The sequence below is a fragment of the Chrysemys picta genome, chromosome 1 (genome assembly GCF_011386835.1).
Source record: "Chrysemys picta bellii isolate R12L10 chromosome 1, ASM1138683v2, whole genome shotgun sequence".
In the NCBI taxonomy this organism is placed as follows: Eukaryota; Metazoa; Chordata; order Testudines; family Emydidae; genus Chrysemys; species Chrysemys picta.
The window spans coordinates 184,971,280-184,985,356 of record NC_088791.1 but is presented as its reverse complement, the minus strand read 5'-3'; positions in this window follow the sequence as shown (position 1 = coordinate 184,985,356).

The following is a 14,077-nucleotide window of genomic DNA, read 5'->3' as shown; positions in this document are numbered from 1 at the left end:
TAGGCACCTATGTTCTCTAGGATTCACAGCCATGAGCCCTCTCCTGGAGCTAGGTGCCTATGCTCTTTGTAGCAAAAAATGGTGGTAGTGGTGCCACCATCACCCCATAAACCTTTAGTTCAGTGGATAGTGCATTTACCCATAAGGTAGGATACCTGGGTGCAAATCCCTCTTCTTCTGCTTGAGGTGGAGCAAGGATTTGAACACACATTTCATATCTCTAAGGCAGAAATACGCAGACTAAGGCTTGCGAGCAGCAAGTGGCTCTTCGATGTGTCTCCTGCAGCTCTTGGCAGCCCATGATATTAAAACATTGTGTGATTTTGATTATTAATTAACCAATTGGATGTTTTTACTATGTTATTAACCAACTGTAGTTAGTTATAGTTGTTAATTGTTGGTTAGATATTTTTTTAATTATATTTATGTGCATATCCCCCCCTGGACAAGAGAGTGTTAGCCCGACACTATGGGTGGCGGAAGTCCCGCCTCTTTGACCATTCTGGGCATGCTCCAACTGCTGCCTCAGTATAAAAGGGAGCAACCCAGCTCATTCTAGGCTGACCACCAGAGGAGAAGGACCTTTGGCGGAGGCTCCAGCTGAAGAGCTTTTTCCTGTGGGAGCTGGAGACCCTGAGAGCTGGACTGGAGGTCTGCAGCAAACAGCGCCTTAGGAAATCTCCTGTGTTGAGGAGCCCAGAGACCCCAATGCCCCATGGACAGCAGCTCCTGGAAGTATGGTAGGAAGTGACCCAGGGAGGGTGTGTGAGTGGTACCTACCACCCGAGTGAGGTCAGTGCGTTTTGGTGGTATTCCCCTCTGACCCAGTAGCGGACCACTCTGCCACTGTTACGGCCTTGGGTTGGGGCCTGGTGGAGTCGGGTGGGCCCGGACCCCCTACCCAGGCTGCTACCCCCCTGGAGATGGCCCCTATCCCCCCCCACCCCACTGCTTTGTGTCTAGGGGCTGCTATATGGACTTTAGCCATTGGGTCACACTGTCCCTGTATCCTAGGGCCATCATACTGATTCTGGCCATTAGGTCACATTTCCCTTTCCCTGAGGGCTGTTATACCGACCCTGGCCACTAGGCCATACTACTCTGCACCTGAGGACGGTTATACCAACTCTTTCCACTAGATCGTACTGCCCTGTATCTGAAGGCAGTTATACTGACTCTGGCCGCTAGGCCGTGATACCCTGGACACAAGGGTTGCTGTAACTGACTCTGGCCACTAGGACACTCTATCCTGAATGCCAGGGCCACTATACTTAACTCTGGCCATTGGGCGATATCACTCTGACCTTAAGGGCCATCATACCATTTTTGGCCTTTGGGCCATACCGCTTTCAGCCTAAAGACTGTCAAGAGGACTGTAACTGCGGTGGTATAACAATCCTGGCCCTCCCCAAATTGGTAACTACATACCCAGCGACGACATATAAATAAAAACTAAATGTTTCCCCGTTCTATAGTAAATGAAACAATGAATTCACACTACTGTGGCTCTTTTGGGGAATGTTGATCACTAATTTGGCTCCTGAACCACTGCAGTCTGAATATCACTGCTCTAAGGATAGTGCCCTTTCCATGAGGTCTTCCGGGATTGATCGTTGTCAGTCTCTCCTGATGAAGCTGTTCCACTTAAATGAATATTCATTGGAACAGGGATTTGAGCTTGGCTCTCCCAACCTCTAGCTGAGTGCCCTAACTACTGACCAGTAGGATCATTTTCACTTTTTTGACCCAATTAATATTTTTTTATACAAAGGGGAACAGCTTCAAAAGGATATACGTGAGAACTCTGCCCCACAATTCCTCAGTGGTATGGGCACTATCCTGAGCAGTGGGAGGTATGGTTTAAAATCCCTACTCCACATCATGCAGAAGATGGGATTTGAACCCACATGTGAGTGAGTGCTCTAGCCACTGGGTTAAAGAGTATTCAACAGGAAAAAAAACCCTCTCTTTGTGCAAAGTTAAGTTGGTGCTAAGTTGTCCCCTTGCAGAACAGAGTTGCCCGTACAACCTTAACTCTGCTCTTTTTCAGCAATGCCCAATATATCCTGTTAACACATAGTTGCTGAAATGTAGAAGCTCTTCACCTCCTTTTACAATCCATTACCTCTCACCCACAGAGCTGTTGGGGTGCACTGGTAATTGGGGGCTGCAGAGTTGGTTGTGGGTATTAGCAGAGGTGGGGTGCAGTGGGGTTGGGGACCATTGGCAGAACTGAAGGTTCAGGGGGGTTGGGGTGCACTAGCAGAGCTGGGAGTGCAGGGAACTGTGGTGCAAAAAGGTTTGGGTGCACAGGCAGAGCCATAAGTGCAAGGGGGTTTGGGGTGCACAGGCACTGTGTATGTGTGTGTGTGGGGGGGGAGGGTTCATGAATTGCTCATCTGATCCATTCCATGTATCCACCTCCCTTTGCTGCAGCCCTAAACCCTTTTTCCCTACTACTCCACCCCCTAACATCCTCTCCCTTCCAGCAAGCATTCACATGTCTATTTTCCACCAAAGACTTTGAATATATTCCCCCCAAAATAAAATTGCCACCCATGACTCACAAATTGTAGAAACCTCCTGGCAGTCAGTCCAGAACTCCTTTTGTCTTAGGTGAGAGGGTTGTAATTAACGTCTTTAGTTAATTGAAGGATGAGGTTCACAGTCATCAACAGGTCTATGATTCATCCAGTCATTAGTACCTCTGAGTTTAACAATACAATCCAGCAAAATAAACCATTTAGGGGCGGTGGGGGTGGGAGTGGGGTGATGTAGTTTGGGATCCCCTTTGTCAAATTAATCTAAAAATGTATCACTAATGCGACCCCATGACCTATGAGGCAGACCAGATTTCAAAGCAATCTGATTAACCATTTGAATTTTAGAGCACTTGCAAGCTTTAAAACGTGACAAGAATTGAAAGCTTTTAGATATTTTACTGTATTGGCACATGCCAAGTGTTAAAATGTATATTTTCTTAAATACTGTTATCAACATGGGTCCCCAAAGATTTTGTGGGTGCCATATACTACTATGGGGAAAACTTGACAGATTTTTAATAAACGTGTAAATGCAGGTGTCTTACCACATGACTCGAGGATTGCTAATGTAGTACCTATTTTTAAGAAATAATACGGGGAAGTACGGGCCTGTTAGTTTAGCCTCAGTTGTATTCAAAGTTTTGGAACAAATTCTGAAAGAGAAAGTAGTTAAGGACATAGAGGTAAATGGTAACTGGGATAAAATGCAACATGGTTTTACAAAAGGTAGATTGTGCCAGACCAACCTGTTCTCTTTCTTTGAGAAATTAACTGTTTTTGTTTGTTTGCTTGCTTGTTTTGACAAAGGAGCAATAGATTTAATCTACCTGGATTTCAGTAAGGCATTTGATACAGTTCTAGATGGGCAGGGCCGGCTCTAGCGTTTTTGACACCCCAAGCAGAAACAAAACAAACAAAAAAAGCTGCGATCGCAAGCGGCGGCAGTTCTACCGCTGCTTCATTCTACAACGGCAATTCAGCAGCAGGTCCTTCGCTCCGAGAGGGATTGACAGCCCAACTGCTGAACGGCCGGATGTGCTGCCCCCCTCTTCTTTGGTCACCCCAGGCACCTGTTTGCTAGGCTGGTGCCTGGAGCTGGCTCTGTAGATGGGAAATTATTAGTTAAATTGGAGAAAATTGGGATTAATATGAAAATTGCACGGTAGATAAGGAGCTGGTTAAAGGGGAGACTACAAGGGGACATACAGAAAGGTAAACTCTCAGGCTGGAGGCGGTTACTAATGGATCACTCTTGGGACCAATCTTATTTAACATTTCTATTAATGACCTTGGCACAAAGGGAGTGTGCTAGTAAATTATGCACAAGAGACAAAGTTGTGAGGTATAGCCAATATGGAGGGGGACCAGAATATCATACAAGAAGATCTTGATCTGGAACTTTAAAACGGGAGTAATAGAAATGGGATGGAATTTAATAGTTCAAAGTGCAAGGTCATGCAATTAAGGGCTAACAACAACAAAACATTGCTAAAAGCTGGGGACTGGAAACAAGCAGGGAGAACTGGAAGTCCTGGCACAGTCAAGGAACTATGATGTGATTGGAATAACAGAGACCTGGTGGGATAAATCACATGACTGGAGTACTGTCATGGATGGATATAAACTGTTCAGGAAGGACAGGCAGGGCAGAAAAGGTGGAGGAGTTGCATTGTATGTAAGAGAGCAGTATGACTGCTCAGAGCTCCGATATGAAACTGCAGAAAAACCTGAGAGTCTCTGGATTAAGTTTAGAAGTGTGAGCAACAAGGGTGATGTCGTGGTGGGAGTCTGCTATAGACCACCAGACCAGGGGGATGAGGTGGATGAGGCTTTCTTCTGGCAACTAACAGAAGTTACTAGATCGCAGGCCATGGTTCTCATGGGAGACTTTAATCACCCTGATATCTGCTGGGAGAGCAATACAGCAGTGCAGAGACAATCCAGGAAGTTTTTGGAAAGTGTAGGGGACAATTTCCTGGTGCGAGTGCTGGAGGAATGAACTAGGGGCAGAGCTCTTCTTGACCTGCTGCTCACAAACTGGGAAGAATTAGTAGGGGAAGCAAAAGTGGATGGGAACCTGAGAGGCAGTGACCACGAGATGGTCGAGTTCAGGATCCTGACCCAACGAAGAAAGGAGAGCAGCAGTATATGGATCCTGGACTTCAGAAAAGCAGACTTTGACTCCCTCAGGGAACTGATGGGCGGGATCTCCTGAGAGAATAACATGAGGGGCAGAGGAGTCCAGGAGAGCTGACTGTATTTTAAAGAATCCTTATTGAGGTTGCAGGACCAAACCATCCCGATGTGTAGAAAGAATAGAAAATATGGCAGGTGACCAACTTAGCTTAACAGTGAAATACTTGCTGATCTTAAACACAAAAAAGAATCTTACAAGAAGTGGAAGATTGGACAAATGACCAAGGGGGAGTATAAAAATGTTGCTTGGGCATGCAGGAGTGAAATCAGGAAGGCCAAATCACACTACAGGCCAGTCAGCCTCACCTCAGTCCCTGGAAAAATCATGGAGCAGGTCTTCAAGGAATCAATTCTGAAGCACTTAGAGGAGAGGAAAGTGATAAGCAACAGTCAGCATGGAATCACCAAGGGCAAGTCATGCCTGACTAACCTAATTGCCTTCTATGAGGAGATAACTGGGTCTGTGGATGAGGGGAAAGCAGTGGATGTGTTATTTCTTGACTTTAGCAAAGCTTTTGATATGGTCTCCCACAGTATTCTTTCTGGCAAGTTAAAGAAGTATGGGCTGGATGAATGGACAATAAGGTGGATAGAAAGCTGGCCAGATCATCGGGCTCAACAGGTAGTGATCGTTCACCTCTATTCGACATTGGTGAGGCCTCATCTGGAGTACTGTGTCCAGTTTTGGGCCCCACACTACAAGAAGGATGTGGAAAAATTGGAAAGAGTCCAGCAGAGAGCAACAAAAATGATTAGGGGGCTGGAATACATGACTTATGAGGAGAGGCTGAGGGAACTGGGATTGTTTAGTCTGCAGAAGTGAAGAATGAGGGGGGATTTGATAGCTGCTTTCAACTACCTGAAAGGGGGTTCCAAATAGGATGGATCTAGACTGTTCTCAGTGGTAGCAGATGACAGAACAAGGAGTAATGGTCTCAAGTTGCAGTGGGGGAGGTTTAGGTTGGATATTAGGAAAAACTTTTTCACTAGGAGTGTGGTAAAGCACCAGAAAGGATTACCTAAGGAGGTGGTGGAATCTCGTTCCTTAGAGGTTTTTAAGATCAAGCTTGACAAAGCCCTTGCTGTGATGATTTAGTTGGGAATTGGTCCTGCTTTGAGCAGGGGGTTGGACTAGATGACCTCCTGATGTCCCTTCCAAACCTAATATCACTAGTCTACAATTTTTGAGAAGTCATCTGCTTCAGAGATAAAATGTGCTATTTATTATGTATTTTGATGTGCTGAATTCAAATATGACAATTAAAACAACTGATTGGCTACTGTTTCTAAGATATTTAAGTTTTTACATTTTATGTCTATGTATATTGTGTAGATAGTAGAGTTTTAATCATAAATTGTAAACCTAGGTCTTTTCATGTGTTTATGGTTGCTTTACATGATAATATTTCACCTGTCCTGTTTATGTAACACTTTAAAAATCAGCAAAAGGGTTATATAAATAAAATTTATTATGAAACAAAAGGCAAAAAACTTTTCTGTACATAGTTTAGTCCTATTCAGTGTCTACTCAGCGCTTCTTGGCTTGTCTCTTGTATCCATTAAATGGAGTATCTCTTGTCACTGTCCAGCAATAGTTTGCAAGCATTGATGGGCTCCATTTGCCCTGATAGCATTTCTCCATTGTTGCAATGTCCTGGTGAAATCAATCTTTCTTGATGTAGTGGGAATCTCTTGCACAGCTATCCCATTCGCAGAGAAAACAGCAGTAATTTGTGTCTCCAGTCTGTAGACCAAGCAAGAGAGCAACAACCTTCAAATCGCCACAAAGCTGCCACTGATGTTGGTCATAGTTTATGCACCTCAAAAGTTGTTTCATGTTGTCATAGGTTTCCTTCATATGGACTGCATGACCAACTGGAATTGATGGCAAAACATTGCCATTATGCAATCAAATTCACTTGTTTTCGATGAATCAATGAATAGTCTCCACTCATCTGGATCGTGAACGATGTTGAGGGCTGCCATCACACCATCGATGTTGTTGCAGGCTACAAGATCACCTTCCATGAAGAAGAATGGGACAAGATCCTTTTGACGGTCACGGAACATGGAAAACCTAACATTACCTGCCAGGAGATTCCACTGCTGTAGTCTGGAGCCCAACAGCTCTGCCTTACTCTTGGGTAGTTCCAAATCCCTGACAAGGTCATTCAGTTCACCTTGTGTTATGAGGTGTGGTTCAGAGGAGGAGGATAGGAGAAAATGTGGATGCTGTGACATTGATGGTTCAGGACCAGAAGTTTCATCCTCTTCCTCTTCCTCGTCTGACTCAAGTTAGAATGATTCTGGTGCATCAGGAACCAGCAGTCCTTCTCCGTGGGGTACTGGGCGTATAGCTGATGGAATGTTTGGATAATGCACAGTCCACTTTTTCTTCTTTGACAACCTTTCCCAACTGGAGGCACCATGCAGAAGTAACAATTGCTGGTATGATCTGTTGGCTCTCTCCATATCATTGGCACTGCAAAAGGCATAGATTTCCTTTTCCTGTTCAACCACTGGCGAAGATCTGTTGCACAAGTGTTGCAGCATATGTGTGGGGCCCAACTCTTGTCCTGATCTCCAATTTTGCAGCCAAAATAAAGGTGATAGGCTTTCTTAACCATAGTGGTTATACTGCGCTTTTGTGATGCAAAAGTCACTTCACCACAAACACAGCAGAAGTTATCTGCACTGTTCACACAAGTACCAGGCATCTCTGCTCACTTTGGCTAAACAGAAATGTGTCCCTTTGCAAAATCAAACACTGACAAATAAGAGAGCACGACACTGTATGATTTCTAGAGCTGATATAGGGCAATTTGTTCAGCAGAGTGATGTAAGCTTCGTTATGATTGCATCATCCATGACTTCTAGGAATAACATGATGCAATTCATATCATGTATGACGCAATACCAGCGTCAGATTGCATCATTTATTGTTTTGCCTAAAAAGCAAGTACTGTCCAAACCCAGTCATAGATTTAGTCATAGATCCAGTCAAAAATGTATTTTAGTCATTTCTGGTTGAAATTGAGATCCCTTCCCTTTATAACTCACTTATCCTCTGCCATTCCCAAGTCAAGGGTCGTATATACTGACCCAATAGCATATCTTGAAAACTAGAGCCAATCAACAATTTTAAGCATAATTTTCGTTCTCAGTGATCCAGAATTAGTAAAGTTTGACTACATTTATTTTAGAAGCATTTTGGCTGTAGAGCAGTGTATTCGATGATTCTATGATTCACGATGGCGATGGATTTTGACTCTACACAACATATGTGGACTATCTTTTCAACTAAGTTAGTGTGAAGAGATGACTTTCCTATCATCAATGAGCTTTGTCAATATGAAGGATCCTGGTTCAGCAGTAGCAGCAACAGAGTATACTAAGTGCTGTAACCTCACACAGCACTGCAGAGATTTTACTAGTTCAATAAATAAATAAATAAATAAATAAACAACCACAAGCACGGAGGAGTGTGAAGAATAATAATGAGGCTACAGGGGTTCCAAGAGATCTGGAGAGGTCTAGGCTGAAAGCAACACTTACACTTAATTTGCTGTGGTAAAGACAATTAGTACTGCCACCTACTCTCCCTGTAGACAGCATTAACAGCTTGAGTACAAGAGAAGAAAAGATGCCTAATCAACAAGTGTAAACTTTTTAAAATGCTTTTTAATTAGCACTGTTTTATAGACATACTTTCCCAATGACACTTTATGGAGTAGTGCAGTTATCTGATTCGTGGAGTCTCAATGTGTGTGCACCGAGATGTATCGTGGCTTTGGAGAAAAACACTCTCTTTAACAAATCAAATCGCTGTTTTTATTCAAGCACTACAGGTCTGCTCATTGTGTTTTTAATGCTGCAGTTGATGCTGGTCTCTTTTGGCTCTTATACCTTTTACCTTCCATACATTCTATTAAATGTTCGTAGTTTAGTACTTTCTTAAACTCATTCCAGTTGCCAGATTCCTGGGGAGGGATCTAGTTTGCTCACATGTACACTTCTACCTCGATATAACGCTGTCCTTGGGAGCCAAAAAATCTTACCGCGTTATAGGTGAAACTGCGTTATATCAAACTTGCTTTGATCCGTTGGAGTGCACAGCCCCGCTCCCCCGGGAGCATTGCTTTACTGCGTTATATCAGAATTCGTGTTATTTCGGGTCACGTTATATCGGGGTAGAGGTGTACTTGGTATTTGCAAATTGAGCCATAATTCATTCTTTCTCGCTAAGTTTTAAATTACCTGTTTTGTGCTGCTATGGTAGAAAGAAAACTGTACATTTTTCTTCTCCCTCCTCCTCCTCCTGGCTGGCGTCTCACTTATTAATGTATGACAAAAAAATTCAATCAGATTGTTTATAGGGTCCATTAAAATTGGTCTCACCTTCTACAGACTATGGCAAGTTCACAGAAGAGGTATGTGGGAAATGGGCTGGGGTATCTGGGTTATGGAGAAGAAGGCCTTTATTCTCATTAAGATCTTAGGTACTTCTGGAAATTTGGAGCTAAGCGGCTTAGGCACCTAAAATCTCACTTAAAAGTAAGTAGGACTTAAGCTTTCAAAGTCACTTATGTTGTTTTTGAAAATGTTACTCAGTTTTCAAAGCTTTGATTTTTTTTTTAATCTGGGGCAGGAGGGACAGGGGAGAATATGAAAACACTTGGAGAGTTATATACCTAATCATTTTCTGCCTCTAATCATTGCTAGGCAAATAAAAATACTCACACATTGACTTTCTTGGAATGTATGCAGGCTGTTCTGTACCTTTGAGATACCTTAATCATTATCAATGTGTGTTTTTGCAGGCTGCTAAGCAGAAATGTTTCAAAACACTCAAAGTGACATTTACTGCTATTACGACTGGGCTGCAGTAACTTACATGTAGTTTGAAACTTCTTACACATCTAAATATTTCATTGATACAGTACTGTCTGTAGCAAGACAGATATATATATTTTTTCCACATTGAGAACATAAACTAAGGGCACTTAAGTTGAATAACAGCCTTCATCTTTTCAGACTAATTGCAAAAATTACTTTGCCCTGATTGCCATATTTCCACTGTGAGAGATTTGCAGTGACACAGCCAGAAGGATGGGAATTCCTCCCTTACTTTCTCTGTGCTTTAACTCTCTCTAGGTTACACATCACAACAACCATTCAACCAGCCTGGGAGTTCAAGGAAAGGTTTCCTTCTGTATTTGTCAATGCTGCAAATTTGTCAGAGTCACTGTTTAATGACCAAGGCAATCCATCTACCTCCCTCTCCATGACATTGAGACTTGGTTAGAAAGATCATTCAAAACTTTGGTGAGAGATGCGTCTAAGTTTATACTCAATTTTCATTTTCTCTGCTGTCTGGAATACTATCAGTTGTTTCCCCCACTCCTCTACATCCAGTTTTCTTTTGGCTTTCATCACATTGTCCTTTTCTGGTTTCTTCTAATCTCTCCACATATTGGTTCAATGTCTCCTTAGGCAGCTCCTTTCATCTATTGGAATTCCTTGGCTGGCTCCTCTTCTCTGTCTACAAGTTCTTAGTGCGTGACTTAATTAAATCCACATGAGCTAATGATCAGTTCTCCCTCTATGACTCTCAAACTTGCTTCTTTTATCTTTGTGGTTCAGTCTCATATCTCTCATTGTCTTTAAGTTATCTCTGCTCCTGTGGCCTGCTGCTAAGGACAACATGGCCCAAAACAGACTTCATGCTCTTTCCTGTGAACCCTTCTCAACTATTTTATTCTCAGCTACGGTGGAAACCACCAATAATTTTCATGTCCCTCAGGAATGAAATAAAGGGGTTATCTTCAACTCCTTTCTCCTTTCCCCACCATATTGCCCCTTTTTTTCTCTTGATGACCAAATATCTTATCCATTCTGTAGTCTCCCGTTGGGTCAGTTTGACATTAACCTCACTTCTCTCCAGCCCACTAAAATTTTTGCTGCCACATCTGTATTTTTCACCCACCACTTTGACCATGTCACTCCTCTCTTTGATTTACTTCACTGTCTTCCCTATTGCTCTGCCCCTCGTATTCAAGTTTTTTTGTCCTCATCTTCAAGGGCTTACATCATATCCTGCCTGCCTACATATCTGACCTGTTCTTTTTTTACGTGCCCTTCCACTAACACCCATCTCTATTCCACCAGTGATGTATGCCAGCATCTTAAAAAACTGCCAGAGAAAGTAATTAGAAGTACACAATAAGAAGTTCTATTGGTCCTACAAAATCCAAGAGCAATGCTACATATTCTTGATCATTATATACTAGCACCTTATCTATTAACTAGCTATATATAGCACACACACAGATTTACAACTCTCTCATAAGTTTCCACATCCTCTTTGTGTGTGTCTTTCTCTTTCTCACACACAACACCCTTCCATCCCTTACCATTCACCTCCCTGTCCATTTTCAAAATCCTTCCTAAAATCTTACATATGCAGTCCTGACTATGAGAAAGGGAATGAAAGGTAGTGCATGTGTACACACACATCCAGCAACAACCAGGTAAGATCATATTCACCAAGCTTTACAGAGTAACTATGCTATCTTATTGTCACTCTTGTCTTACTTGTATCATATTGGATTAGTTTGCACTTTTTGGAGCATAGGCTGTCTCTATTTGTTTTGTGAGGATTTGAAAATAAATCAATAAGAATATTAACTTTTAAAATCATTCTCTTTACTTTTGTAATTCTACTGAAGATTCCTGGTAAACCCATGCGGGCAGGGGACTGGACTCGATGACCTCTCGAGGTCCCTTCCAGTCCTATAATCTATGATTCTATGATTCTATGATAAGGGGCACTTGGACTGCCACTGAATGTGCTAAATACGTTCTAATATTGCTTGGAACATTTAAAATGAATAGCGTGCCCAGCAGTTGTGGAAAAAGACCCAGTGGCAAAGAGATTAATCTATGGTAGCTGTGAGTTGGAACATAAGGGAAACAATATCCCTTAAGATTATGTGTGGAAGTGCTAGATGGACTGCTGTTGTGACCTTCTTGGCAGGGGAGCTGGCTGTCTTCAACACCCACAACTGATGTACATACATGATCACTTGGCCATCAGTAGTCCTCATAACCATCTGTTAGGATGGCATTATTCCTGCTCACAAGCTGATATGCCTGTTTAATTAAACCACAGGTGCCAATTGAGTCACTTGGCAGCCTTTGACTTCACAAGTGCCTTTTCTTCTGCAGGAAGCAATACCACATTAACCACCACCTCCCCATGGCTCGTTACCTCAGTCACACCTGTTCATGCTTGAGTGCCAAAAAATGTACAGGGAAAAGCTCACTAGTGAGCACTTGAGTAACCAGTAACGAGCACATGCAGGGTGTCAAAATGAATAATATATTACATAAGACAGCTGCCTAAATGCACTTTGTGAGAGAAAACTCATGACAAAGAGGGATGCCAGAAGACCAAATTAAGTCAATGGAGTCAAGACCATGGAGTGTGAAATAGAATTTAATTTGTGCACTTACCTTGAAATGTGAGGAAACTGCAGTCCTGAATGACATGCCCTGCTATTGGACCCATGTATGATTTAAGCAATGTGTGATTAGCTTCTTATACTGATTTTTCTTCCAAATTATGCCTCTATTTGGGGTATTTTGTCTCTGCAACCTTTTTGATATTTCTTGTGATGGACAGAAGGACTTTCCTTACAGATTTTAAGAAAACAAAATACTTTCTCTTTGGAGTAGAGAGTACCTGAACCCCACATCTGCAAATACCCTGAACTTTTTGGGAAATTCACATCCTGGTCTAGGTTGCCAGACCAACTCCGATGTACATTTTCGCCAGCTGAGGAAATGGCCTCTGGACTGGAACTGTGCAGCCAGTCTCGATCTTTATAATGAGTTAAATTAAAACCCCAGATCTGAGCATTTGTCCAGATGTGAAGAGGTTTGGACAGGGATCCAAATGTTGTAGCTTGGGCTCATTTTTTAGTTTTGAGTGTTTTGGCTTCACATACATTCAGTGCCAGGCCTGTACTTTTGTATTTGACCAAAACAAACTAAAATCAAACAATACTATTTGGTTTCAGAATTTGAAAGTGCAATCAAAAATTCTAATTGGTCCAAATTAACTTACAAGTTATGGGAAATTTGGAAGAAAAGAAATAAATAGTTAAATGCAAGAATTAAATGCAAATGACCTATGGTAACAGACTGTAGTTTTATTTATGCTTTACATACGCTAGTTCAATGCCTTAGCCCTGTAAGGCGATGACACTGTGACTTGATCCTGGAAAGTACTTTAAGTTAAGCATATGATTAAGTGAATCAGGCCACAGTGCTCAGCACTTTGCAGGATCAAACCCAGTGAGTGTAGATGCAGCAGCCCACCCCTGACTTGCTCTGCTCTCCCTCAATGGCCATTTCCACAGAAGCCTATTTTGGCTGTCCCAATGGCATGCAGTTGCTGCACAAGCGCTTCTGCATATTAGTTCCATCCATGTATCCCCCTTTACAGGAAGGGTCGAGCAAGGTTGAAGTTATACAAAATCTTTGCTTGGGAAGGTACATTTCATCCTTAATGAGTGCTTTAAACAGTAAAGAGGAAGATGAATATAAAACAGAACTTCAATTTGATAGTGTCTTATTAATGCTTTGTGGAATTTCCTTTTGTATTTGGTTGCAATAGTAAACTTAAAATGTGAATTCCACATACAATGCGTACTGTAGAGATCTAGGTAACTTTATACTTGACTTCTTTACTGTATGTTCAACCAACAGTAAAATGATCATGTGTATCGGGTTACAACCCCCTCCCCCCTGACACACACACATATGCATAACGTGAAACTGCACATATAATTATTGTACTTTCTTTAGTAAAATAACTAGTATAGTGGATTAGAGCTTCAGCTATAACCCAAAGGACAAGACGGGAGAAAAGAGGGGGAAAAATGGTTTAAAGCTCAGCATTGCACTCCTCAGATGTTGGGCCTGTTGTATAGTGCTAGGTCCCCAGTGTAAATTACAGCCAACCCAGATGTTAAAATTGTTCAAGCCATTTCCCTTGGATTTTTTTTTTTTTTTTTTTACTGAGGGTGCTGATAGGAGCAACATCAACTTTAAGTTAATGACTTTTTATTGCATGTGTGTGTGTATGGGGATCTGAAAATATTTGCTAAAGTTCTTGCTTGTTGCTAAAAGGTGCTGTGCAAGATGCAGAACAATTTTATTTTCTGATATTTAATTATTGCGATTTGATTTTGCCCCGTTTTAAAAATGGTACTGATTTCTAGTTATGATAGTGGGCCTTGGCTTCTAAGAATTGGTAAAGAACTGTCAAGCAT